This window comes from Lissotriton vulgaris, chromosome 9 (genome assembly GCF_964263255.1).
Source record: "Lissotriton vulgaris chromosome 9, aLisVul1.2, whole genome shotgun sequence".
Lineage (NCBI taxonomy): Eukaryota > Metazoa > Chordata > Amphibia > Caudata > Salamandridae > Lissotriton > Lissotriton vulgaris.
This window is the reverse complement of record NC_141697.1, coordinates 124,412,965-124,438,091: the sequence shown is the minus strand read 5'-3', so window position 1 is coordinate 124,438,091 and position 25,127 is coordinate 124,412,965. Positions and strand designations below refer to the sequence as shown.

Here is a 25,127-nt window from a genome sequence, read left to right as displayed (position 1 = left end):
CGGATTTCCATTTGAATGAACCGGTCATCCTGAAAACATTCTTCCCTCAGCCTTCCACGCCAGCGGAAAAAGCGTTGCATTCGTTGGATGTGCAGCGATGCTTAAAATTTTATTTGCAACGTACTAAAGATTTTCGAAAATCTTCTCAACTGTTTGTGGCCTTCGGGGGACCGAGTAAAGGCCTTCCACTATCCAAACAGGGTGTTTCAAGGTGGATCACAAGCGCTATATTACATTGTCACAAGGCTGCTGGTAAACCTCTGACTGGAAAGATACGAGCGCATTCCACAAGATCTGTGGCTTCTTCCACAGCACTCTTCGTGGGGGTGCAAATTAAGGATATCTGCAGAGCTACAACCTGGAGCAGCGTCCACACCTTTACCAAGCACTACTGCTTGGAATCTCTGCAACAGGATGATGCAGCAGTAGGACAGGCTGTTCTGAGGAACCTCTTCCACTAATGGTGAGCTTTCCTTTCTTCCCACCTTCCATTTTTTCACATTTTGTATCTAATGTCATGTTGTCTACTGCTATTATTTACAATGCAAAATGTGATTATCTTGCCAACTGCTTACTACTCTGATACAAAGCATGGGAATCTATGAAAGTTCCAATACTGGGGTAAGAAAACAAGTTACTTACCTGTAACTTTAGTTCCCCAGTATTGGTAACTTTCATAGATTCCCATGTGCCCACCCACCTCCCCGGGGAAAGCTCAGCCTACTACAGATATGGTGTCTAAGTACACAACGGCTACGAAAATCTGAGGCTCTGAGGTTCCTTCAGGAAGGTTCTAAGTGGTGAGGCACTTCTGATTGGCTGAGGCCAAAGTTTGGTCTCTTTTACACAAAGAGGGTGATATGTTACAAAAGGAAATGAGGCCTAGGCCTTTTTCCATTGTCTTTTGTACCTACAGCTATGGTATTTTTGTTACCGAGACTCCCATTCCGACGACGGGGAATGATCCAAAGCATGGGAATCTATGAAAGTTACCAATACTGGGGAACTAAAGTTACAGGTAAGTAACTTGTTTTCTTGTAATTGGTCCAGAAAGTTAGTGTGACATGAAGTCATTTTGGGGTAGTTGCGCACTATACAAAATTCTCGGTTGTTACGTGAGCTCAGTCTCTGCATGTATAAGAGTGTCTGGTATTCCTCCATTCTTCCTCAATCCGCTTAGAGAACTCCTACTGTGGAAACAATGTACCTCATTATTGCTTGTTAATTAAGGGTGGCTTTTTCCTACTCCTGTGTCTCCACCGGGAAACATCATTTACAACGAAGGCATTACTACGCGTTATGTTTACAACGGGGCACTTACCACGTAAACGTCTTTTACACGCGTATGCCTTCCACGATCGTCTTTACCACGAAAGAAACATTCCGGTCAACCATCCTACGTTCAGCACGTACGTAAAAAAAGAAGTCCTTTTTTTATTTTGATAGAAGTGCTTTCACAATACATTAAGTACGTGATAAGTAGTAAAGGCATGGGTGGAAATGGAAAAAAATTAAAGTGGGGGGTTGGGGGGGTCTCCCCCCCCCCAAAAAAAAATGTAAAACATTTTGGAATATACATTAAAAACGATTAAAAAAGCTAACTGAATGTGTAATATAAAATGTATAATAAAAATTAACAAATGACCTTTTTTGACGAAATATTCAGCCATCTTCCTTGGGGACACGATTTTAGAGTGTCAGTGAAAGTGAAAAAAGACAAACAATGTCACTTCTGAAGACATATTTTTCTCTTCCAGGGGATCCTCATCAATAGTCATAAGCATTAGAATATTCCCGCCCAAGCGCGGGACCCCGGAAACAATATATTATATGTGCCCCACATATATATAGACATATACATATACATATATATATATATATAAACTGACACCGTGCCTTTAAGGCACCTCTGCCCCTAGCTTCCCATCATGCCTCAGGGGTTACAGTTAGGTCAGTTGTTCTTTCCGGCTCCTTCAGGAAGGACCCTGGATACACAGCGCCACACTTTTCTGCCTTTTTCAGTCAGAAAATCTTCTAAAGAACAATTTTTTGATTTACTTTGACTTTTAACAACAGTGTCAAGTAAATAACTGCTTAGCAGTCAATTTTTTGTGAGGTTTTCCTGTCAGGATGCCCACACTATTTGATAAATGCCCTTCTTGTGGCCACAAGAAGGCAAAATCAGACTCTCATGAGGTCTGTATTTTATGCTTGCCAGAGGATCATGATCCTAAAGACTGTTCACATTGTAGAAACCTGTCTGAGAGGACTCTTAAAGACAGAGAAAGGAACAGGTTCTATGGTCTGGGCCAGAGATCCATCAGGGGAAGATCTACAGAGAGGAAGAGTTCAAAGAGACCCAGAACTCCCTCCAAAGGCAAGTCAGAGCGTCCATCAACCTCAGCGCCGGGCTCGGCGCTGAAAAAACAACATCTGATGGACAGTTCTAGAGATAAAACTCCGTCGACGTCGGGACCGGCGTCGATGAAGAAATCGTCGTCGAAAAGAAGTTCACCGACGACGAAGAAAGCTCCGCCGTCGTCAACTAGGCGACGATCGGCGTCGAGAGAAGCCACAAGGTCACCGTCGTCGAGAAGATCGGCGTCAAGACATAAGTCAACTCCGCCGTCGTCAACCAGGCGACGATCGGCGTCGAGAGACAGATCACACTCGCCGTCGTCTCAACGTCGACAGGCTTCTAAGAGTGTGACACCTCCGCCGACGTCTCCACGGAGGCGCTCGGCGTCGAGGAGCAAGAGCCCCCTCAGACGCTCGCCGTCGAGGAAGAGATCATCGTCGACGGCGCGTCGACGTCGAGGATGTCTGATCCTCCGCCGTCGCCACGTGTCCGGTCGACGTCGAGGGCATCGTCGACGACAGGACAACGTCGAACGACATCTCCGTCGCCGGCAGACCAACGTCGGTCGACGTCGAGACCTCCGTCGACGGCAGGGCAACGCCGTTTGACGTCGAGACCTCCGTCGAAGGCAGGGCAACGCCGTTCGACGTCGAGGGAGAAGACTCCGTCGTCGGCTCAACATCGCCGGTCGACGTCGAGGCGTTCGACGTCAAAGGTTATCACTCCGTCGATGCCGCAGAGGCGTTCGACGTCGAGGGAAAGACTTTTGAGACGTCCTCCAACACCGGTGAGACGAAGATCTCCTTCAGTGCCTTCGACCGTTCTAGTGACGCAATCTGCTTCTCACCATTCCTCCTTAAGTACCTCTGGCTCATCGAGGTCCTCTTCTAGGAGTAGGAGTCCGGTGCAACAGACACCCCAACGACGGTATATCACACAGGCAAGACTCTCGCCAAGATGGTATGGTCCGTTGAGTAAGTGGAAGGATTCTGGAGCGACGGAGAGGCTACGAAGATATGTAAGCCCACACTACAGGTCACCCCTTCAGAGGCTGGTAGAAGAGGCAGACAGACAGAGTCCTACCAGGCACCGATCACGCTCTCGGGAGAGGAGAGCGGAAAGGTCGCATACCCCCAGGGTCTCCCGATCACCACGGAGGGAGCAACCCAGATCTCGAACACCGAGAAGGGAGGAACGGGCGGAGAGATCGAGATCTCCCCGAAGGGAGCATCAGAGAAAATCACGTTCTCCTCGAGGGGAAGAACGACCGAGAAGATCACCAGTGAGGAAGGAGAAATCTCATTACAGGAGAAGGAGAACTCCATCATCCTCTTCTTCATCTTCATCTAGATCTTCTAAAGGGGATTACTCTCCGACGCTGGTAGACAGCCCTCGCTCCAGAGCTTCCCCGATTGACGACGTCAACACGTATCTGGACGTCTTGCAAAGGGGGGCTCACAAACTAAATATAGAGATGGCTGTTCCAGAGGTGTCCGCTACTGTGATTTTTGAGACCCTTCGTCACAAATCATATACCCGGCCTTTACTCCCATTGGTTCCAGGGATAATGGATCCAATCAAAGACGTTTTCCTCACGCCAGCAACGATCAAGGCGGTTCCGGCACGTATCCAGAAGAAATATAGGCCGGCCGAGTCAGATCCTATCTTTGTTAAGGGAGAGCCTGCGGCGGACTCAGTCATTGTAGCCTCAGCTAAAAAGACTCACACTGTTGCTCCTTCTTCTTCGGTCCCACCTGACAAAGACAGCAAGACGCAAGATTCTTGGGGACGCAGGGTATGCAGCACAGCAGCTTCATCCCTGAAAGTCTCTAGTGCATCAGCCCTTCTGGGAAGGTACGATAGAGCCCTATGGGACTCCATGGAACGATTCAAGGAGAAATTGCCCAAGGAGGACCAGAAGGACTTTGAGGAGACAGTGACGGAGGGCTGTTTGGTGGCAAACCAAATGATTAGTTCATCAGCAGATAACGCCCTTCTAGCAGGACATGCCTACTCACATGGGGTATGTGCGAGGAGATCCTCTTGGCTGCGTTTAACTGGACTCAAACCAGATGCCCAGCAGCGCATCCTCAATCTACCTTTTTCCGGATCTTCACTCTTCGGGGAGCATGCCGATCAGGAAATGACCCGTATGAAGACGGAGTTAGACACAGTGAAGGCGGTTGGTCTGGAGAAAAAGAAAGAACCGTTCAAACGACGCTTCAAGACCAACAAGAACCGAGGAGGCCAACAGAGGGTTCAAACCCCTCAATGGTCTCAAAGCAAGCCACAAGGAAAGCCTCAATACAGAGGAGGAAAATCGGGCAGAGGCAGAGGCGGGCATCATCAGTCCTCTACCACGCCTAGAGGAGGCAAGGCCTGAGCAGTGGCTTCCTCTGGCACCGTTACCCACTCCAGTGGGAGGAAGTGCTTCACAACACCTGGCAGAGTGGGTCAGCATCACAAAAGATCGGTGGGTGCTGAATATACTGCGCAATGGATATGCGCTACGTTTCCGGAAGAGACCGCAACCGATTCCTCCAAAAAAGACTCGCTCGTACCAACTAAAGCTCCTCAAAAGGGAGGTGAGCGTCCTCTTAAAGAAAAACGCAATCGAAGAGGTACCCCCATCCTAAAGGGGGAAAGGAGTGTATTCAAGATATTTTCTAGTCCCCAAAAAAGATCAAGAGGACAAGTTCAGACCGATTTTGGATCTTCGACTCCTCAACAAGGTGGTGGTCAAAGAGAAGTTTCGCATGTTGGCACTTCACCAAATATGTCCTCATCTACAAGTCGGAGATTGGATGTGTTCGGTGGATTTACAAGACGCGTACTTCCACATTCCTATTACACCAGGTCATCGAAAGTACTTGAGGTTCCTGGTAGGGAACAAGCATTATCAGTACAAAGTGCTTCCCTTCGGTCTCAAATCTGCACCAAGGGTCTTTACCAAATGCATGGCAGTGGTAGCGGCGTGTCTTCACAAAAGAGGTCTTTTTGTGTACCCATATCTAGACGACTTGCTCTTGAAGAGTTCGTCTCCTTGTCAAGTCACCAAAGACTGTCACCTGTGTCTCCAACAACTGCACAGGCTCGGCCTCCACGTGAACACAGAAAAGTCGGTCCTGCATCCCACGCAAAGTATCCACTATCTGGGAGCAGTTCTGGACACAAATTTAGGAAGAGCGTTTCCTTCGCAGGAGAGACTATCTTCCATGGGGCAGAAATGCAAAAAGTTGCTTCAGTTTCCTCGTCCAAAGGTGCGAGAAGTAGCATCTCTATTGGGCTCCATGGCGTCCTGCATCTTCCTAATACCGAACGCCAGGTTGAGGATGCGGCCTCTACAACAGTCTGTGGAAGATCAGTGGGACCAAGCGACAGGAGATTGGGAGGATCGAATCAACCTGTCTCAAGCAGCATTGACCTCCATACAGTGGTGGACTCGCCCTCGGAATGTCCTGCAGGGAGTCCCTTTTCAGCAACCTCTCCCTTCGCTGTCTGTGGTAACGGACGCATCTCTAGAAGGCTGGGGTGCTCACATGGGTCATCTCCAGATTCAGGGTCGTTGGTCGACCAACCTCCAGACATACCACATCAACATGCTGGAGCTTCGAGCAGTTCATCTGGCGCTCAAAGCGTTCCTTCCAGCAATAAAAACGGACAAAATCCTGGTTCAGACGGACAACACTACAACTATGTTCTATCTGAACAAACAGGGAGGAACTCGATCTCGCCCTCTGTCTCTGGAGGCCCAGACAATCTGGCACTGGCTTCTGGCTCGGGGACTGTCGGTGGTGGCAGTGCACCTCCCAGGCGAGCTAAACACAAAAGCAGACGCGCTCAGCAGGCACTTCGAAGATCAGCCAGACTGGGTGCTAAACGACGAAGTAGTCGAAGAACTCTTCCGTTGCTGGGGTCGTCCAGAAATAGACTTATTTGCAGACGACGAAAACGCCAAATGCCACGCCTTCGCGTCCAGGTTCCACCGGCCAGGAACGCAAGGGAACGCTCTCCTGTTGGAGTGGACAGGAATGTTCGCCTATGCGTTTCCTCCTCTGGCACTGATTCCGAAGGTGGTGGCCAAGCTCATCAGATCGAGCATGGACATGATCCTGATAGCTCCGGATTGGCCGCGACAATGGTGGTATCCAGACCTGTTACATCTGTCGCTGTGTCCACACAGACGTCTGCTGTGCAGGCCAGACCTGTTGAGCAAGATGAACGGGAGGATCCTGCATCCCAACCTTCCGTCATTGAACCTGACTGCATGGCTCCTGAGGTCTTGCAATATGGACACTTAAATCTGCCTCCGGAATGTATGCATATCTTAAAAGAGGCCAAAAGACCTTCCACAAGGGCGTCTTATGCATTCAAGTGGAAAAGATTTTTCATTTGGTGTAAGGACCATGGCTTTGATCCCACCAAAGGACAAGAAGAGGTAGTCCTTCCATACCTCCTTTTCTTGGCTACATCAGGGTTGAAATACGCTTCTATTAGGGTTCATCTATCTGCCATAGTAGCGTACAGGAAATCACCTACACAAACATCATGTTTTCAAGTTCCAGTTGTTAAGGATTTCCTTCAGGGGTTGAAGAAGGTCTATCCCCCTGTGAGAAATCCTTCTCCTCCCTGGGAGTTGAATCTGGTTCTCTCCAGGCTGATGTCTACACCGTTTGAGCCTATACACAAGGCCTCCTTGCAGCATCTCACTTGGAAGGCGGCCTTCTTGGTGGCAATAACCTCTGCGCGCAGGGTTAGCGAGATACAAGCACTCTGCACCAAGGAACCTTACACTGTGTTTCACCACAACAGAGTGGTAATGAGGGCTCATCCATCTTTCCTTCCAAAGGTGGTCTCGGATTTTCATATAAATCAAACGATTACCCTTCCTTCGTTCTTTCCTAACCCATCGACCCCAGCTGAGAGGTCGTTGCACTCGTTGGATCTTAAACGGGTACTAAAGTTTTACCTAGAAAAGACGAAGGACACCAGAAAGACAGACCAACTCTTTGTCAATTATGGTTCAATGAGGACGGGGTTTGCAGCAGCCAAAAGATCCATCTCCAGATGGATTGTCTCTTGTATCAGGCTGTCATACCAGCTGGCTGGCAAACCTTTGTTACAATCACCCAAAGCTCATTCCACTAGAGGGAAAGCAGCCACAATAGCGTTTTTACATGACATTCCTATGTCAGAAATATGCAAGGCTGCAACATGGTAATCAGTCCATACCTTTACAAGGCATTATTGCCTAGAGTCTGATTCTAGAGCGGAGTCTCAAGTAGGGCAAGCCTCCTTGAGAAACCTATTTGGGTAGAATAAGGCCTACTTTTGGGCCTACGGATATGAATGTTATCTGTTGATTCCTTTGCCCGCAGGGATGAGGTGAGGCTCGCTACTCTATTCTAATGCTTATGACTATTGATGAGGATCCCCTGGAAGAGAAGGATTAGTTACTTACCTGTAATCCTAGTTCTCTTCCAGGGGTATCCTCATCAAAGTCATAAGCAACCCTCCCGCCTCCCCGGGCAAAGGACTTTGTTAATTAAGTAGGAGATGTTTTAACCTGTTATTACCATGGTTTGGTTTTCAGTCTCCGAAAAGAACAACTGACCTAACTGTAACCCCTGAGGCATGACGGGAAGCTAGGGGCAGAGGTGCCTTAAAGGCACGGTGTCAGTTTTAGTACATACAGCTACAAGTTAGCTTTTCAGTCTTTTTAGACTGGGTATTTGCAATGCAGCCTGGGAGCTGTATATGCTTACAGTGTGTTATAAGAATTTCTACTGCTTTCTAAGCATTAAAACAGTTTCTAAACAAGCATTGGTGTTGTTTCTCATGTTTTTAATGCAAATACACATGTATGGTGGAAATTCTTCACAGCATAGTCCAGCTCTACTGTTTTATTTGGCTGCAATTGCTTATTTTTATATATATATATGTATATATATATATGTCTATATATATGTGGGGCACATATAATATATTGCTTCCGGGGTCCCGCGCATGGGCGGGAATATTCTAATGCTTATGACTTTGATGAGGATACACCTGGAAGAGAACTAGGATTACAGGTAAGTAACTAATCCTTTTTGCCTATCCGTTTCGTTATGTTTATTTAAGTGTATTTTTGGGCATAATGGACGTTGGAAGCTTACTAACGTATTTATGCGAGGTAAAATGCTGCGTTCTATTATTCTGCGTGGTAAAGACACTAGCGTTGTAAAATTCGCGTGGTAAAGCCATGCGTTGTATTTGAAATCATGGAATTATCATATATTCGTCTCCACCACCAAAATTCCATTGCATCCAGCATCTATTGTCATGGTCCTAAAGAAAGTGAATCAGTGACTAGACTTTAGCAAGTACAGTGGCTTAGCGGAGAGCATGGACATGACCAGAATGCATTATATGTTTCATTGAGAAGAGTTTTTGGGAACGTAAATGCAGTTGAATAAATATTTACTGAAGGAGCAAAAGCAAAATAGTTTTCTGGGAGCTCTTTCGGTGGTTACCCCCATCGTGGTACTAATTCGGCAGGTACAATAATTATATAGGCGCCTCTGAGAGTCAAAATATTGCCGCACCTGCTCTTTTTTGAAGATTTGGGCTCTTGTGCGAGAGAACTCAGAGGCAGACTTTACGAATCAAATCTTTTATTCAATTTTAAAACAAATACGTTTGTCTACATCCAGAGGCCAGCAAGGCGATGAAGAACCCAAAAAAAAACCACACAATTAACCACATTTTTAAAACACAACTAAAACAAAGATATGAACATAGTTACTGCAAACAAACGCGTATTACAACCAATCCCGGATCACTCAAGTTAAACCAACAGGCATTCATGGATAACAGGCTTGTGCCCATTCACTACTTACATACCACAGACCTTCATAACGTAGAGACACAGATGTTACCCATTTATGAGCCATATGTGACACATATTTATATGCATTGTTATTCTTCCCCTTTTTATGTCCAGAAGCAGGATTTCCCACTCCTGATGCTATGTCCTGTATTTGACTGACTGCTACAAGATTTTACAGAACATCCTTGGGGATCTGCATCCATCTCAAAGTCCTCATACACTTCCGGCTCTAGACTTTTCTCTGGTTCTTTCAAAGTTTTTGCAACAACTCATTTTTTCTTTCATAACTAAATTATTCAGAAAGGGGGCCTTTCGAGATGGAATCAGTCTTCTTGTCCTGAATATGGTGTGTGATTGGTTTAAACTCTCTCAGTCATTTTAAAGTTGATGCCACTAAATCTTGGAGGATCTGGACTTTGTATCCATGCAATGTGAAGACCCCTTTGGCTCTTGCTAGGGTCACAATTTCATCATTCACTTTAAAAAGTGGACTCTGGTGTCGCCTCTCATTCCACCCTTCCCTACTCTATATGTTCAATCTCATGTCAGCCAAGGGTCATCCCCTGATGGCGAGGAGTAGGTCCTGCACAAAACTTTTTATGTCTTGCCATTCTGCTCCTCTGGGCATGCCTCTAATCCTTAAGTTGTTTCTTATAGGCCTGCTTTGTAGGTCCTTGTTTATGCAGAGTTTGTATGATCCCCACATCTGATACTATTCTACATGTCTCTCATCACAGTTTTCTCACTCTCATTCAAGGGTGGCTAGATCTTCTTTGAGTTCCTGGAAGTAAAATGTAAAGTCCAATCTTATCATGCCAACTTCTGCATTATTATATAAGAGGAACTGTTGCAAGAAGTCGCTAGTGAAGTCAACACATTCCAGTTCTGGCACTTGTCTATCAGGTGATTGAGTAGGCTGCAGGGAATTTTGGCACTCCTCGTCTTTCTTTGATGGCCTGGTTGACAACAGCTCTTTCACAGAATGCTCTCTCTAGTTTCTGTTGGCTTCCATTGCCTCTCTAATACCAGCTTTGGTCTAACAACTTGACTGGGCTATTAGGTTAGTGTCACATCTGCCGAGGGTACTCTCTATCTTTGATGTCATCTGATGTCTATGGCTATACAATGGAACAGGTTGTCCTCTTGTGAACTTGGATGGCAGCCAACCCTGGTTCATGTGGGGCAAGCCACTTCTATGGAGAAGCATCTTACCAGCCCCTACCCTGTGTGATTCTGTATTGTACCTCATGCCATCCAAGAGTGCCCCAACAGCTGCACTGTACCTCACCATTCATGGTCAAGACTCAGGTCCTGTCTAGCAACAATTTGATGTTTGTCACTTTGTTCTCAATAGTAACCGTTCAGGAGGTGGAGCAAAGAACCCAGGGGTCAGGGTCCCATTTATCTTCGTAGGCACTCCCTTGCTTATAGGCTGTCTCACCCAAGTGTTGTCCCTTTGAACCTCCACTTCAGTTCTTCTGAAAGGATCCCCATGTGAGCAGACTCAGGTCGGCCAGGCAGAGGCCATATGGCCTTACCTCTGTGCTGCAATGGCTCGCATCTTCCTGTTGCTTGAAGCAGTAGGACCATACCTGCTCTTAGCAAGAAGTCAGACTTGGATCTATGGCTATAAGTTTGCTGTTGCCTCTGTTCCTGGTCATCAAATCTTGGCCGTCAGTTGATGCCTCCCTCTGCACCTGGGGGAGGTGTCCAGCAATGTTCCAAATGCACCAATAGCCTAGATGTCCCACTGTGCCAGCCGATCTGGTCAGCAACAGGCCTCACTGGGTATTCTGGTGCTCCGCTAACACTGCACATTTCTGATATTGTGGATGAGGGAGTACTACACTTCCTGGCTCTTGCAGACGAGTCCACTGCATCACAGCAAACTTGTTTTCGACCCCCATCACCACCACAGTCCTTGTTGGAGTGCAGAAGAGTGTGCTAAAGCAGAGTTGTAGCTTAAAATAGGAATAATGTAATTACTGTAATTCCTAGTCGACCATGGCCCCATTGTTCCCTTTTGGGCTAGATTACTATAAATGTCATTTGTGTGGCAGTAGGTTTGGACTTGGTTAGTTAATGGTCAGTTAATGCTGCAGCGTTTAAAGCAAACTGTGAGATGGTAGAAAAAGCTGTCCGTCTGTGTTAGGGGAAAGTGCACAAAATGCCTACAGCGTATGTGAGGGCTCCCCGTACAGAAAGTATTGCGATGTGATATACACCTTAAATGATAAAATAGGGAGCCCTTTCCAAATCTGTAACTCAACTTTCCTTAATAGATGAAAAGATACTATAAACAACCAAAATTTGGCAATGCTTGTTAATTCTCAGGGATTATTTTCTCCAAACTGTCTTTTGCTTTAGCACATATGACCAGAATGTGAAGACCTGCCAGAATATAGGATTGCACAGTAGACAGTGGGACATTTAGGCCCTTTCACCTGTGTCTGTCCAGTAGACCTTTTAAAGCCTTATATCATTTATGCCTTTTCATTTTGATCTCTGACTACTGTTCTGGGGCTATCAACATTCATGAAGGACCAACACCAGAGTAGAGTGTATCCACTGGGAAGGTTTGACACCATTGTCACCACCTCAACCGACGCTTGTGCCTGATTTGGTGTTGGGTACCTTCTTGTACTGCATTTGATTGATACCAGTGGTTTCACCTTGCTGAGGTAGATAGAGATTTTGTACTATGCCTTTCGCAGCACAAATGTGTTCATCTTAAGCTTGAGGGCAAGGCCATGTGTAGGAGACATTGTTGGTAAAGAGTGGATTGGATTGTACATATCCAAATGCGATGCACACAAACTACATTATACAGGCACTCCATGTATATTAATGACACTAAATGCACAGTAGCGTGGGAGAGGGGAATATTGTAAAGATGCTTTGGTATTTTGTTTTCCACAATGTCTCAAATTTTGGATCTTGTTACAAGTGCCTTCTGAATCTCAATTTGGCCACTAACATTGGTTACTGACCGAACTGGGAATTCAATGTGATAACGTAATACTGTGTGCAGTATTTCCAGGTACACCCACCGGTTCTTGTCCTAGAAAGAAAAATGCACTGCATCAGTGGTGTAACACAAATTGATTGGACTCCCCTGCAAAATGCCTAGTCTCCAATATCTTACAAAAATTCATAGACTTTGCACTGAATGGGGGCCCCCTGTGTAAACTGGGACTGCAGGGGCCCGTGATACGCCTCTGCACTAAATGGGAGAAATACCCACCCTCTGCATGTTCTGTAAGATCTTCGATGCCCAACGGACCGTCACTCAAGCCCTTGTGATCAGCTGATTGGACTACGGGAATGCACTTTACGTAGGAATCACCACGCTTGTGCTCTGCCATACTCATTCCAGAGCTCCCCAATCGAACCCACATCACCTCCTACCCCAAGAGGCTCCACTGGCTCACCATTCAGAAGAGATGTTAATTCAAGATGTTGACCCACACCTTCAAAGCCCTACACAACCAAGGACCAGATTACATCACCCACTGCCTGAACTTCCACCAACCCTACAGACACCTGTGCTCCACCTCTATCTTCCCCGCTCAAAAACCCTGCATCCACCACAGTAAGAGTGGATGAGATTCCTACTCCTACCGCACCACAAAGCCTTGGAATGGCCTCCCACTTCACCTCCAGGCCTCTTCCTCTCTGCTGATATTCAGGAAAGGACGCAAGACCTGGCTGTTCAACTGAACCCGCCCCTGCAGCAGTGTCCTTAGCACCTGTTTGCTCTCACGGGTGATTAGCCGTGCTTTACAAATCCTGATTGATTGATTGAAATTGGCACAGTAACACTAATTCCTCTCTCATTGGGGGAATATTTTTGCTTCTGGTGTAATTTTACATTCTGGAATCATTGGCCCACTCAGGATAGAGAAATCTAGCTGCAAAATTATTGCACCAGACCTACCCATTCATTTGTAACAAAGGCCTTGGCGTATTCATCTATAACTCACAACAGCAGCATCATTAGTGGTATCCACTCCATTGCAGAATAATTTCTGTCTTTCTGTATTGTATATGAGAGACACACACACTGTCTTTCAGAGATGCATATAGTGTAAAGTTATTGCTCCCAGAGGACTAGCGCCAGGCAATATATTCTAGCACTCCACCGTTAAGTGCAGAGTGTCTCTGGAGGGAACAGGCACAGCCATAGATTCCCTCCACAAGGGCCTAACAAATAATTCGTGTTTTATTGCCCTCTATTTCCCAAATATTCTGTGGCATAATTACTTATATTTCACACAACGCAGAGCAGCAAGCAACATTGCCTTACTGCATTCCTTGAAAAGGAGACAGCAGAAATGCACCATATCAACTAAGACATGGCACATGCCAACGCAGGCACCCTTACACCATGGTGCAAGGGTGCCTACTTTACAGGCAGTATTGTTCGTGTGTAAGAAGGGGCATTTTCCTGCACAAAACAATCCGTAAAGGTATTTTCCTCTTTCTGTGTGTGCTGAAGAATGCAGCACACATAGCTAGAGGAAGAAATGAAGAGAAATAAAGATCTCTCTCCTTGTTACGCCTAGTCCAGGGAGGCGTAGCATTTTGATGCATTCCCAGGTTTACTTGGTTTAGTAAATATGGGAATGCACCATATTCCGTGAGTGGGTGCATGGGAACACTCATGCTTCACCCCTGGAATGCTTCCTAACGCAAAGTATGCACAGCCTTATGATACTTTGTAGGAAAAATCCCTCCCAGAGCCACGCAAATCTGGTTTGTATGGCTTTATAAATCCCAAATAACACTGTGCCCCCCTTTTTACATAAGATTTGTCTTGTACACAAAATAGTAATTTGCCTTTTTTGAAGTTACCATGCAGGCAGCTGGAATTTGACACTGATAACTGCTCAGTAGGGTTTGACCTGGCATGTAAGAAGGGTAAAGTATTTGTAGGTATGTTTACTGCATATCATGCACCAAACTGGATGTCCATGTGTTCGAATTCCAAGAGCTACAATATTATTTTCTGATGCCTTTTAATCTTGTGTACTATCACACAATGATGTCCCACTGTGTAGATCCATTCAACCAGCAGCCCCTACACTAACCTGCCTGGTCCCCTTTCATATAGTCAGCTTTATATCCTTTTATAGTTGTTTTAGTGGCGAGATTACATTTAGTACTCACTGCATTGACCTCGTTTTGCTTTGAGGGTACAAAAAATGGTCACATCACAGCCATCGATGGCTGACCATAGAAAACTATTGATAAGCAGTTTGTCCGTCAACAAAAGAACATTTCTTATTTTTTTTTTCTCATTTGTTCAGATTTCCAGCGTGTTATGGTCATATGCCACGTCCTTCCACCAGACTCTGCTGTGATCTTTTGTGTCCTGGTGTCCAGGGCTCATACCTAGGCGATCCTAGGGAGTGCCTCATCCTGTAGAGGTAAGCACATGCATGGCTAGCTGTACCTCTTGAACATGTGTGGAATGGGATTTTTAATTATTCGCTAATACAGAATATGAAAATAGTGCTATCGAGGAACTGAGTGACAGAAATATCTTTTGATCCCTCGCCCATAACTTGATTCAGCCAATTGATTTACTTGACTGATATTATTTCTCGTGAGGTACCCGAGTCATCACAAAGTTTCCATAGGCAAACAAATAAAGGTAGGTGCATAGAAAGTGGAAATACTACACACAGGACCACTTCATAATCCTACAGTCAGTAGCGTAGGTCGTGTAACACTTCACAACGTTTTCCATTAGCTGTGTAATGTGGAGCAATTTGTAGAGGTAGCGCAAATTCCAGGGGCTCAGCCAAATGTACCTCTTCAACAAACTCTAACAAAAACTTTTCACTGAGAGCAGTATAGGGCTGGTGGAAACACAGATCGACCAGGGAGATGGGAGAAAAAGACATTTAATAATTTTGCAGAGGGATGAGGGACCTTTGGATGAGGAAAAGGAACAGCGATGAGGTGTTTACATCTAGTCAGCAGGCTTTAGGAAACCTTGGACAAAAAAAAATACCATTTCTAAATTAGAGGAAGTTTAAGCTATGGCTTGGTTAGTGACAAACCAGTGACAAACCACTAAAGTGTAACACCTGGTAAGAGACCCACTTTTAGAGAGTTCACGAGCAAACTTCACTCAGGCCGTATAACACACAGAGTATTCTAGCAAGTCACCCAACACCTTCAATTGGAGCTCTAAAGAGCTATACAGAGGGCAGCCTGGTCTTTTTCCGAAAATTAAATGCTTTCCACTGAGGCCATATAAAAAATTACCTCAATTCGCATGACTGTGTTGGGTTCTTTGTGGACTTCTACACCCTCCTAAGACTTCTCCTTCATTTAGGAGAATTCGTTGCGCTCACAAAGAGATGCGTTTGCTGAGATCTGGTGTTAAAGTTAACAAGCATTGGTAAATGCATTAGGTTTCGCCTATGGAATTAACAATAAGTTATGAGGTGTGGGAGCAGTGTATGAGTGCATAGAGAATGGTATGAGTGCTCTCTATGAATGGGTAGTGGTGCATGAATGAAGGTTGATAAATGTCTGAGTGCAGGGTAAAAGTGCCATAACGCATGGTGATTGATGTGTGTTCAGTGGAGAAGGAGATTTGTGTGTGTACAGGGTGAGACATTTTACTCTGTACAAGGTAACAGGTGTGCGAGTATAGGGTGAGCAGTAAGTCAAAAGTATAAGTGCAGGAGGAGTGGTCTGAGTGCAGGGTGAGAGGTGTGGATGGAGGGTGAGAGGAATGTGAGAGGTATGTAAATGGAGTGCAGAGGCAGCACTGTGAGAGTGGTGGGTTAGCAGTATCTGACTGCCAGCGCAATGTTTGGGTGTCTGTACAGAGTAAATGGTGGGTGAGTGTGTAGGGTGAGCAGTCTCTGAGAGTAGGTGACATTCTTAGAAGTTCTTGTATGACAGAGCTTGTTTGTAGACAGAAGTAACTAGCAATGACATGTTTTGTGGGCAGTTGCTGGTAGAGCTTAGAAGACACAGTAGGGGTTAGATGCTGCACAAGTGGCTTCGATACCTAATTATTGTTAGCAGTTAGTATCGGAGCGAAAGACCATGGAGTTCCTCCCAAGTGAATGTGGCAATGTGGTAGAAAAACGTTGCTGTCCACAAAGTTTTGAGGCACTTAATATGGTGATCATAGGTTAGGTTAGAGGGCTAATGACTGGTGCTGAGCTCTGTGTGCAACTTGCAGGTTAAGCTGAAAGACATAACTATAAATCAATGCAGGTTTTATCTCAGTATTTTGTTCTACAAAGGTTGATGAAATATGAACCACTGAATTATGTACTAGCCACTTACTCCAGTATTGGAACTTTCATAGATTCACATGTTCACCATCGGAAATAACCCTGAACAAGAAAAAATCAGCGTTTCTACTGGTATGAAGGTGATTTCTGACTGGATGACTGGAAATTGCCTTCAATTAAATTCAGAAAAAACTGAGATCATGCTGATGGGTAAAGCCTCGGCCATCAGGTCAGATGAATCGTGGCTCATCCAACTTGGCTCAGCCCCTACCCCCAAACTGTCAGTGAAAAACTTGGGTATAAAAGTAGATCGACAACTATCCATGAAGGACCAAATTGCGGCCACTACCAGCGCATGCTATTATAGCATACGACTTTTACCAAAAATCCTTCCATTCATACCTACCCTGCATTGAAGGACATTAGTGCAGGCAATGGTAACCAGTCGCCTGGATTACGGCAATGCTCTGCTGGCAGAAGTAGGACAAACACACCTAGCAACTGCAAGTGGTTCAAAATACAGCAGCTAGAATGATCTTGAACCACCCTGAGGGCACCCCCTCAATCCCGTTGCTCAGAGAATTACACTGGCTATCGGTGAAAAAAAGATCGGTCTTCAAGATCTGCTGCCTAACTTTCAATGCTTTGAACAATAGATGTCCCCTCTACCTACAAAAAAAACTTTTTAAATACTGCCCCTCTAGGAGACTTAGATCCAGCTCGCGGGGTCTTCTTCAGGTTCCCCGAATTCGCCTTACCCAGACTGGCGGAAGAGCTTTTTCATTTCTCGCTCCAAAATATTGGAACCAGCTCCCCAAAACCCTACGAGAAATCCCTAGCTACGGTATTTTTAGAAAACAATTAAAAGCCTTTTTGTTTTAACTCACTTCCTTCCCCCCGTGTTCCTTTTGCAGAATCCTATACTTCTAGGCAGCGCCGAGATGCCCCAGGGTGAGTTGAGCGCTCTTTAAACCTTTTAACATAACATAACAAAACACATGCCTGAATCATTCCCCGTCGTCGAGACGGGAGTCTCCGGCACATAAAAAAAGCAATGCTTAGCAGTATAGCAAACTAAAAAGAGGCCTAGGCCCATTTCCCTTTTGCAACCCATAGCCTTTGTTATGTAAAAAGGCCCAAACTTTTCCCTGAACCAATTGGAACTTCTCACCCTCTAGAACACTCCTGAGAGAACCTTTTGCCCCTCAGATTTTCTACCGCACGTTGTGCTAGGGAGTCTCCTTTGAGCTCTGCTCAAACTTCATTCTACTCACTTTGACTGGGATTTGAGGTTGTCTCTTTTTCCAGATTTAAATATTTAAAGCTCCTGTTTTTTCTGACATGGCTGACAAGGAGAAGAAAGGTCTATTTAGAGCCTGTGCCACCTGCTTTAACACCATCGCTGCTGATGGTTTTCCCCTCCTGTGCTGAACATTATTGAATTCCATTGTTCATAACGAGCTCAGCTCGTCATAAGCACAGCTCAACCGTGCCTCATGACGAGCTGAGCTCGTCATGAGCATTGAAGGGGTTAAGAAAAAGCTTTATACAGATGATCCCCATAAAGACTGCATATACTGCCTTTATTCAGACCATCAAGCGAAGGATTGTAAGGTATGCCGCACCTTCTCCAATAAAACCTTGAGGGATCGTGAAGGAACGCTTCTACTTTGGCTCCAAAAGGTGAAGGCCAGGAAGGAGATCCTCTCAAGTGATAGTGAGGAGGAATCGGCCTCATCCTGGAGATATCAGAAAAGGAATAGATCTCCTCAGGCCCATACCACACCAGTGTCTTCGGGGCGCAGTCCCTCAAAATCTCCTTCAGGTAGAGCTAAGGAGAAGAAGGGTCATGCTTCAGAGATGAAACAGGAAAAGAAAACTGCCTCAGAGCCCTCAAAATCTCCTCTCAAGAGTCAAAATTACCATCAAGAAGTCATCTTCTACACCTTCTTAGGAGAGGGAGAAAAGGTCTGCGTCGTCGACGAGGAAAATCACATCATCGTCGACGAAGGCGTCGTCGACGAAGCCTGGGGTAAAGACTGTGTCTAAAACTGTATCGCTGTCAGCATTTACACCGTTGACGACGGTGTCGTCGACGACGATGTCGATGACGAGTCCTTCGACGACGATGGCATTGACGACGACCATGTTTACACTCGCATCGTCATCGACAGAAACGACCACGGGACCGTCGACGACGACGACGGTGCCTACAACGTCGACGGTAGCGTCGACGATTATGATTGCGTTGATGGCGCCGACGACGATCTCGTCGACGAGGGAAAAAACCCCGGAAAAGCGTTTTTTGTCCTGGAAAAGAACGATTATGCCAGAAAGTAAGCGGTCGCCATTAGTTCCTTCTCACCTTCTGGAGGAAGAAGATTCAGAGGACGAAGATGATGGTGGTCCTTTTGGATATGCTAGTAGCCCATCCCAACTAAGAGTGAAATACCAGGAGGAGGACTCGCAGGATGAGTATGAAGAATTTCAGGATCATCCCCAACAACAACACCACCAGGAACAACGCGAGAAGGATGACAAGTGTGCCATCTTCTTTATTAAAGGATCTTCAATTCATGCTAGAAGATTATAAGAAAAGATATCCTACACCTCAGGCCTCTAAGGAAATTCCTGAGTTTACACCTCGACCACGGTCTGTACCAGGTACGCCAGTGCGTAGGCGGGAGATCTTGCCAGAGCCTCTCCCTAAATCTCCTCCACCAAGACCTCAGCAGGATCCTGACACTACTGATGATGATCAGGAAGATGGGGAGAATATGGATTCTAGTAAGGAGTGGGACGATTACCTAATTCCTTCACCTTTTTCTCCCTCACCAAAACCTGTGGCTTCCCCACCAGAGGACATTGGTGGTTTTCATAACCTGATGGAAAGGGCCATTAAAGATTTGCTCTTTCCATGGTGGAGGATAAAGCTGAGTGTTTCCTATATGACTTTAAAGAAACCCATCGTAGATCTGTTCGGTTCTTGCCGATTGTAAGTCATATTTGGGAAGAAGGCCTAAAGGTGATGGAATCACCGGCTACAGTGACTCCAGTACTAGAAAGACTGGATAAGAAATATAAAGCACCTGCAGATGCTCTGGCCTGTCTTTTGGGTCACCCCAAACCAGACTCGGTTATTATACAAGCAGCGCAGCAAAAGTCGAGAAATCCGTCGGCTCCGATTACGGCGCCCCCAGACAGAGAAGGAAGAAGGCTGGACAACGAGGGTAAAAGATTTTCCTCGATGTCAGCTCTGCTAGTGAAGACTACAAATTCCCTGGCCATCCTGGGAGATATGACAGGCAAATGTGGTGTGACGTGCCACCATATATTGACCGTGTGCCAGAAGCAGAGAGGCAGGAAGCCAGAAAGATTCTTCAAGAGGGGGTAAGGACTTCGGCGGAAGTCAAAGATTGCGCTATGGATATAGCGACATTACTTGACAAAAGGGAGATAGACATTTGAATAATTATAGGCTACAATCTGCGCTATAATGGACAAGAAGTCCAGTCGGACTTCAAAATTTAATTAATAGTATAATAGGTAAAAATAACCAGAACAACAATAAAACAGTGGGACACAGTCCTGTATCCACAAGGCTAGTCAAACAATTTACAATACATATAAATAGGAAATTTCTCAGGCAATTGAAAAGGGAAGGAGCAAAAAAATAGAATCAATTTGCTTCACACATGTAGAAAAAACATGATTTTGGCACATAGTTGTGAACTGGTGTTTAGACTACATCAACTGTTGACGGCGTTTCGATCCAGTTAGAATTACGGATCATCATCAATGTTTTGCCTGAATTTACAAGCCTGTATTTACAAAGGGAAACAAGGGGACACATAGGATAATGATTAGCAAGCTGTATTACTCCCAGAAGCAAAAGCAGTCAGGTAGCCATACCATGCTTAAGGTGGTACCTGCCATTCGTGTAGGTAAGTGTCAACCAGACAGTGCCAGACGAACACGGCGCATGTGCAAAAAACTTTTTGCGTGCATATGGATGTGTTGGGCTAGAAACAACCATACGTGTGTGATGGTGTCAATCGAGTGTCAGTCATAATCATGTACTTACTCTGGTGAAGACGAACAGTAGTGAAAGGCCTGGGGTATGTATTTACCTCTGGGAAGGTATTGTTAGGCAACCGGGGTGTCTTGAAGACTGGCTCTAAGTAATCAGTAGTCATGGGGCTTCCGGATTCAGGAGCATAAAGGGATTAGTACCAGAATTAAATCATAACCCAGTCAACAAAGCCAATTACCGGGGAATGGTAAAGGCAGTGCTTACCTCGAAGTTAAGATGGCAATTCGCTGGATAACGGGCGATTCGTAATTGGGGTGATTAGAAGCAGGAGCACAGCATGGGTAGTGCGTGATTGAATAGTAGTAGTGCCAACAGGAACCCGCTTACCAATTGGTTGTAAGGGTCTCGGAGGGGAACCGATTGACGAGTATATGAACTTAGCAAGGAAACCTGTGATGAGGCACCTGCAGGGGAAATGATTACAAGTAAGGGATCCGCTATCCCTATTGAACGTGGGAACACTGCAAGGATAGTAATAGTGCCAGCCGGCCTAGTTAAAGAAGGCAGGAGCCGCTTACCAAATGATGTGCAGGTCTCGAAGGGTGTTTGGAGGGTGATTACGCGAGGCCAGGAGACCTGTAATAAGGCACCTGCAGGGGAAATTATTTGCAGATGAGCAACCCGCTAACCGGTTAGTAGTGCGCCACGAGTAGTTGCCACAGATTAGACAACACTTACCTAAAGTTCTCGATGGAACTTCCATGGACGTCTATGGAGCCCAATCGCGCCGGTAAGACGCAGAGGGTTGAGCGTGCCGAAGGAAATAGGCAATCCGGCCATGTTGGGGAGGGACATAGGTAGGTAAGGCACACGGTGGCGGCCATTTTGGAAGGGGCAGAATTCGCCGATTATGGCGGACATCTTGGAACGGTAACCCCGGCACAGTGAAGGAGGTGCATTACTAGTTAACAAGCACAAAAGTGGTGATGATGTGAGTGCTCCAAGCCATGCAAGTGACATAAATTGACAGTATCTATAGTAAACCAGTTACATTAAATGATTCAGATTGGGCAGGCAATAACTAACAGAAGGCAGAAATACATTTTCAGAGAAGTGAGGTCCAGTCCTCATTGCGATTAAGTCCACTCCTTATACTGTCCATAAGTAGAATCATTTTTAGTTCCTCTCTGTTCATTAGGAGTCCAATATCTCCTCCATGCGGTGGTAGCTTCACAGACTTAAGGACAGTCCATCTCAGATAATTGTCTTTGTGTCCTTTTTCGGTGAAGTGATCCACCAATGGAGCGTTGGGGGTCTTGCGTCGAATTCGACTACGGTGCTGACATATCCTTGTCTTGATTTTTTGCCTGGTTTGTCCAACATATATCAATTTACAGGGGCAATGGATTAGGTAGATTACATCACTGCTATTACAGTTGGTAAAACATTTGCAATGGACAGTCACATTATTGAATACAAATGATTTACCTTCAATAGTGAAATCACAGACGTTACATGATCCACATTTCGCATGTCCCACTAATGGCGTTTGGGTCCACAGGGAATTTATTGTGCCAAGAGTGAGGGGGTTTGGTAGAGCAGCCCTGACCAGATGGTCCTTAAGATTGGAACTTTTCTTGAAGGTAAACAAGGGACGGTCAAAATGCAGGCACCTACGTTTAAGGTTGGCCAATGTTTGATTATGCTTTTTTTCACCGCATTTGAAGCAGGAGAGAACGTAGTTACACAAGCTATTCTAGCGTTAGATTCTTTTCCTTTAGGACAAAGGAGGACCTCCCTCGGGCAGTACCATGCCCGTTTGACAGTTGTTCTGACCAACCTATTTGGGTAGCCCCTATTTTTGAGCTTTTCAGATAAGACTGCAGCCTCTTTAAAGTAATCCTCCTTGGCAAAACAATTCCGTCTGATACAGAGAAATTGGGAGCAGGGCAGGGAATCCTCAAGGACTCTTGGGTGATTGCTATTATAGGATAACAACGTGTTACTTTCTGTAGGTTTCCGATATAGTCTTGTGTGTAGTGAGCCATCCAGATGATAGATGTTTAGGTCCAGGAAGGGGATGGATTGGGTGTCAACTGTGCTGGTGAATGTGAGTCCACAGGAGTTGTTGTTAAGCCAATGGATAAATTGATTCAAACTGCCAACATCACTATTCCAAATTAAAAAAATATCATCGATGTAACGTCTCCAAGTGGAGATGGCAGACGAAAATGGATTAGATGGTGTTAAAATGGAGTTGGTCTCAATTTTATCCATGAATAGTATTGCCAGATTGGGGGCAAAAATTGCCCCCATGGAAGTACCTTTCACTTGTTGTATGTATGTATGTATAGGCATTTATATAGCGCACTACTTACCCGTAGGGTCCCAAGGCGCTTCGACCGCTGCGAAACCCTTCCTGGCTTCCCTGAGAGATGGTCCCTTAATGGGTATCTCCAGGGTGAGACCAGGCATCCCCGGCGGTCTGGTGGGGCCGTTAGTGAAGATGAGGCAAGCTAATGCCCAGAGTTGCCGAGTGTGATCGCTGACCAGAGTGGGCACCGAGGCGAGAGAATTATCGAGTCCGCTGACCCTGGTCCAGAAACCTGCCGCGCCGGGATTCGAACCCTGGTCCCGGGCCGTCCTCTGCTCTCGGGTCTGCCGCCTCTAACCAGTGAGCCACACTACTCCACGCAGGGGGTCTGCCAATAAAATCACTTTTGGAAAAGCCACTTAGAGTGCTTGTTGAAAGTACTGCTGGTCAAAAGAAAAAAAGTTTTTAGTCAGACAAATTTCCAACAGTTGGAGGATGAAGACAGAAGGAACACGATGAGGTCTAGGTCTGGTTTCAAGGATGTCACGTATGACCAATAGGGCAGCAGTTTGGGGGATATTTGTATACAAGGACTCAACGTCCATTGTACACAATAGCTGGTCTCCCACGGTGAAAGGTGTGTCTTAAATCAGGTTCACCATGGCCATGCTATCCCTGACATAGCACTGGGTAACTGGTACGAAGTCTTTGATAAAGAAATCAACGTATTTACCCAAGGGCTCAAGAATAGAACCGCGACCCGATACAATCGGGCGTCCCGGGGGATCAGAAATGCTCTTGTGTACCTTGGGGAGGGTGTAGATTACAGGCATTCTGGGTGATTTAATGTTTAAAAACTGGAACTCTTTCTGGTTGATAATTCCTAATTCAAGAGCCTCTGTGGTGACTTTCAAAATAAAGATCTGTAGGTCCTTAGTGGGATTGGTGGGAAGCCTCATATAGTGTTCGGTGTTGGCCAGTTGTCTAAGAATTTCCGCAGTGTATGCATCTCTATTCTGCAAGACAATACCGCCACCTTTGTCCGCACTTTTGATGATAAGTGTGTCCATATTTTTCAATGATTGAATGGCTTTCTTTTCTACTAATGGCAAGTTGTATGGAATGAATTTTTTAGTTGAGCCCTCGTTATCGCCTTCTCTGCTGCCTTCTGTGCACTCGATTTTGCCTTACCTACCTATGTCCCTCCCCAACATGGCCGGATTGCCTATTTCCTTCGGCACGCCCAACCCTCTGCGTCTTCAGCATCGTCAAAGAGTTCTCCAACCCCAGCGCCGGAAACAACGACATCACTCCCTCGCAAGACCTCTGCAACTCACTCGCCTCGTTCTTCCACCGCAAGATCGCTGACATACACAACAGCTTCGACGCACAGACCACGCACCCTACCACCGAACCAACGCCCGCCACCACGACTCTCTGCAACTGGACCCCGATCAACACCGAAGACACCACCCGCACGATGAACTCCATCCACTCTGGATCACCAACCGACCCATGCCCACACCACGTCTTCAACAAAACCGACGCCATCATCGCACCCCATCTCCGAGACATCATCAAATCCTCCTTCCACACCGCCACCTTCCCGGAGAGCTGGAAGCACGCTGAGCTGACCGCCCTCCTGAAGAAACCAACGGCGGACCCCACCGACCTCAAGAGCTATCGTCCCATCTCGGTCCTTCCTTTTCCGGCCAAAGTCATCGAGAAGACCGTCAACAAACAGCTTGCCGCCTTCCTCGAGACAAACGGATCCCTCGACCCCTCGCAGTCCGGGTTTCGGGCCAACCACAGCACCGAGACAGCCCTAATCGCAGCCACCGACGACGTCAGAACCCTGATCGACAACGGGGAAACAGCGGCCCTCATCCTCCTGGACCTCTCTGCGGCGTTCGACACTGTCTGCACCGCACCCTAGTGAAGCGCCTCAGCAACATCAGAATCCGAGAGAAAGCGCTGGAGTGGATCATCTCATTCCTCACCGGAAGAACCCAGAGAGTCCGCCTCCCTCCGTTCAGATCCGAGGCCACCGAAATCATCTGCGGCGTACCACAAGGATCTTCACTCAGTCCAACCCTCTTCAACGTCTACATGAGCCCCCTCGCAGCAATCGCACGCCAACACAACCTCAACATCATCTCCTACGCCGACGACACCCAGCTGATTCTCTCCCTCACCAACGACCCCACCACCGCCAGAGCCAACCTACACGAAGGGATGAAAAACGTCACCGACTGGATGAGGAACAGCCGCCTTAAACTGAACTC

The 25,127-nt window shown here is 46.3% G+C and overlaps 1 protein-coding gene across 3 annotated transcripts in view; it reads left to right on the top strand.

Moving 5' to 3' along the window:
- The window catches only part of TMEM229B (transmembrane protein 229B), a 537,771-nt gene that overhangs the window by 434,616 nt on the left and 78,028 nt on the right, over positions 1–25,127 (top strand). For all 3 annotated transcript variants that reach the window (XM_086937158.1, XM_086937159.1, XM_086937160.1), the window contains one exon: positions 14,540–14,659. The gene's annotated coding sequence lies outside the window, so the exon portion shown is untranslated. The remainder of the gene's footprint in view (positions 1–14,539; positions 14,660–25,127) is intronic.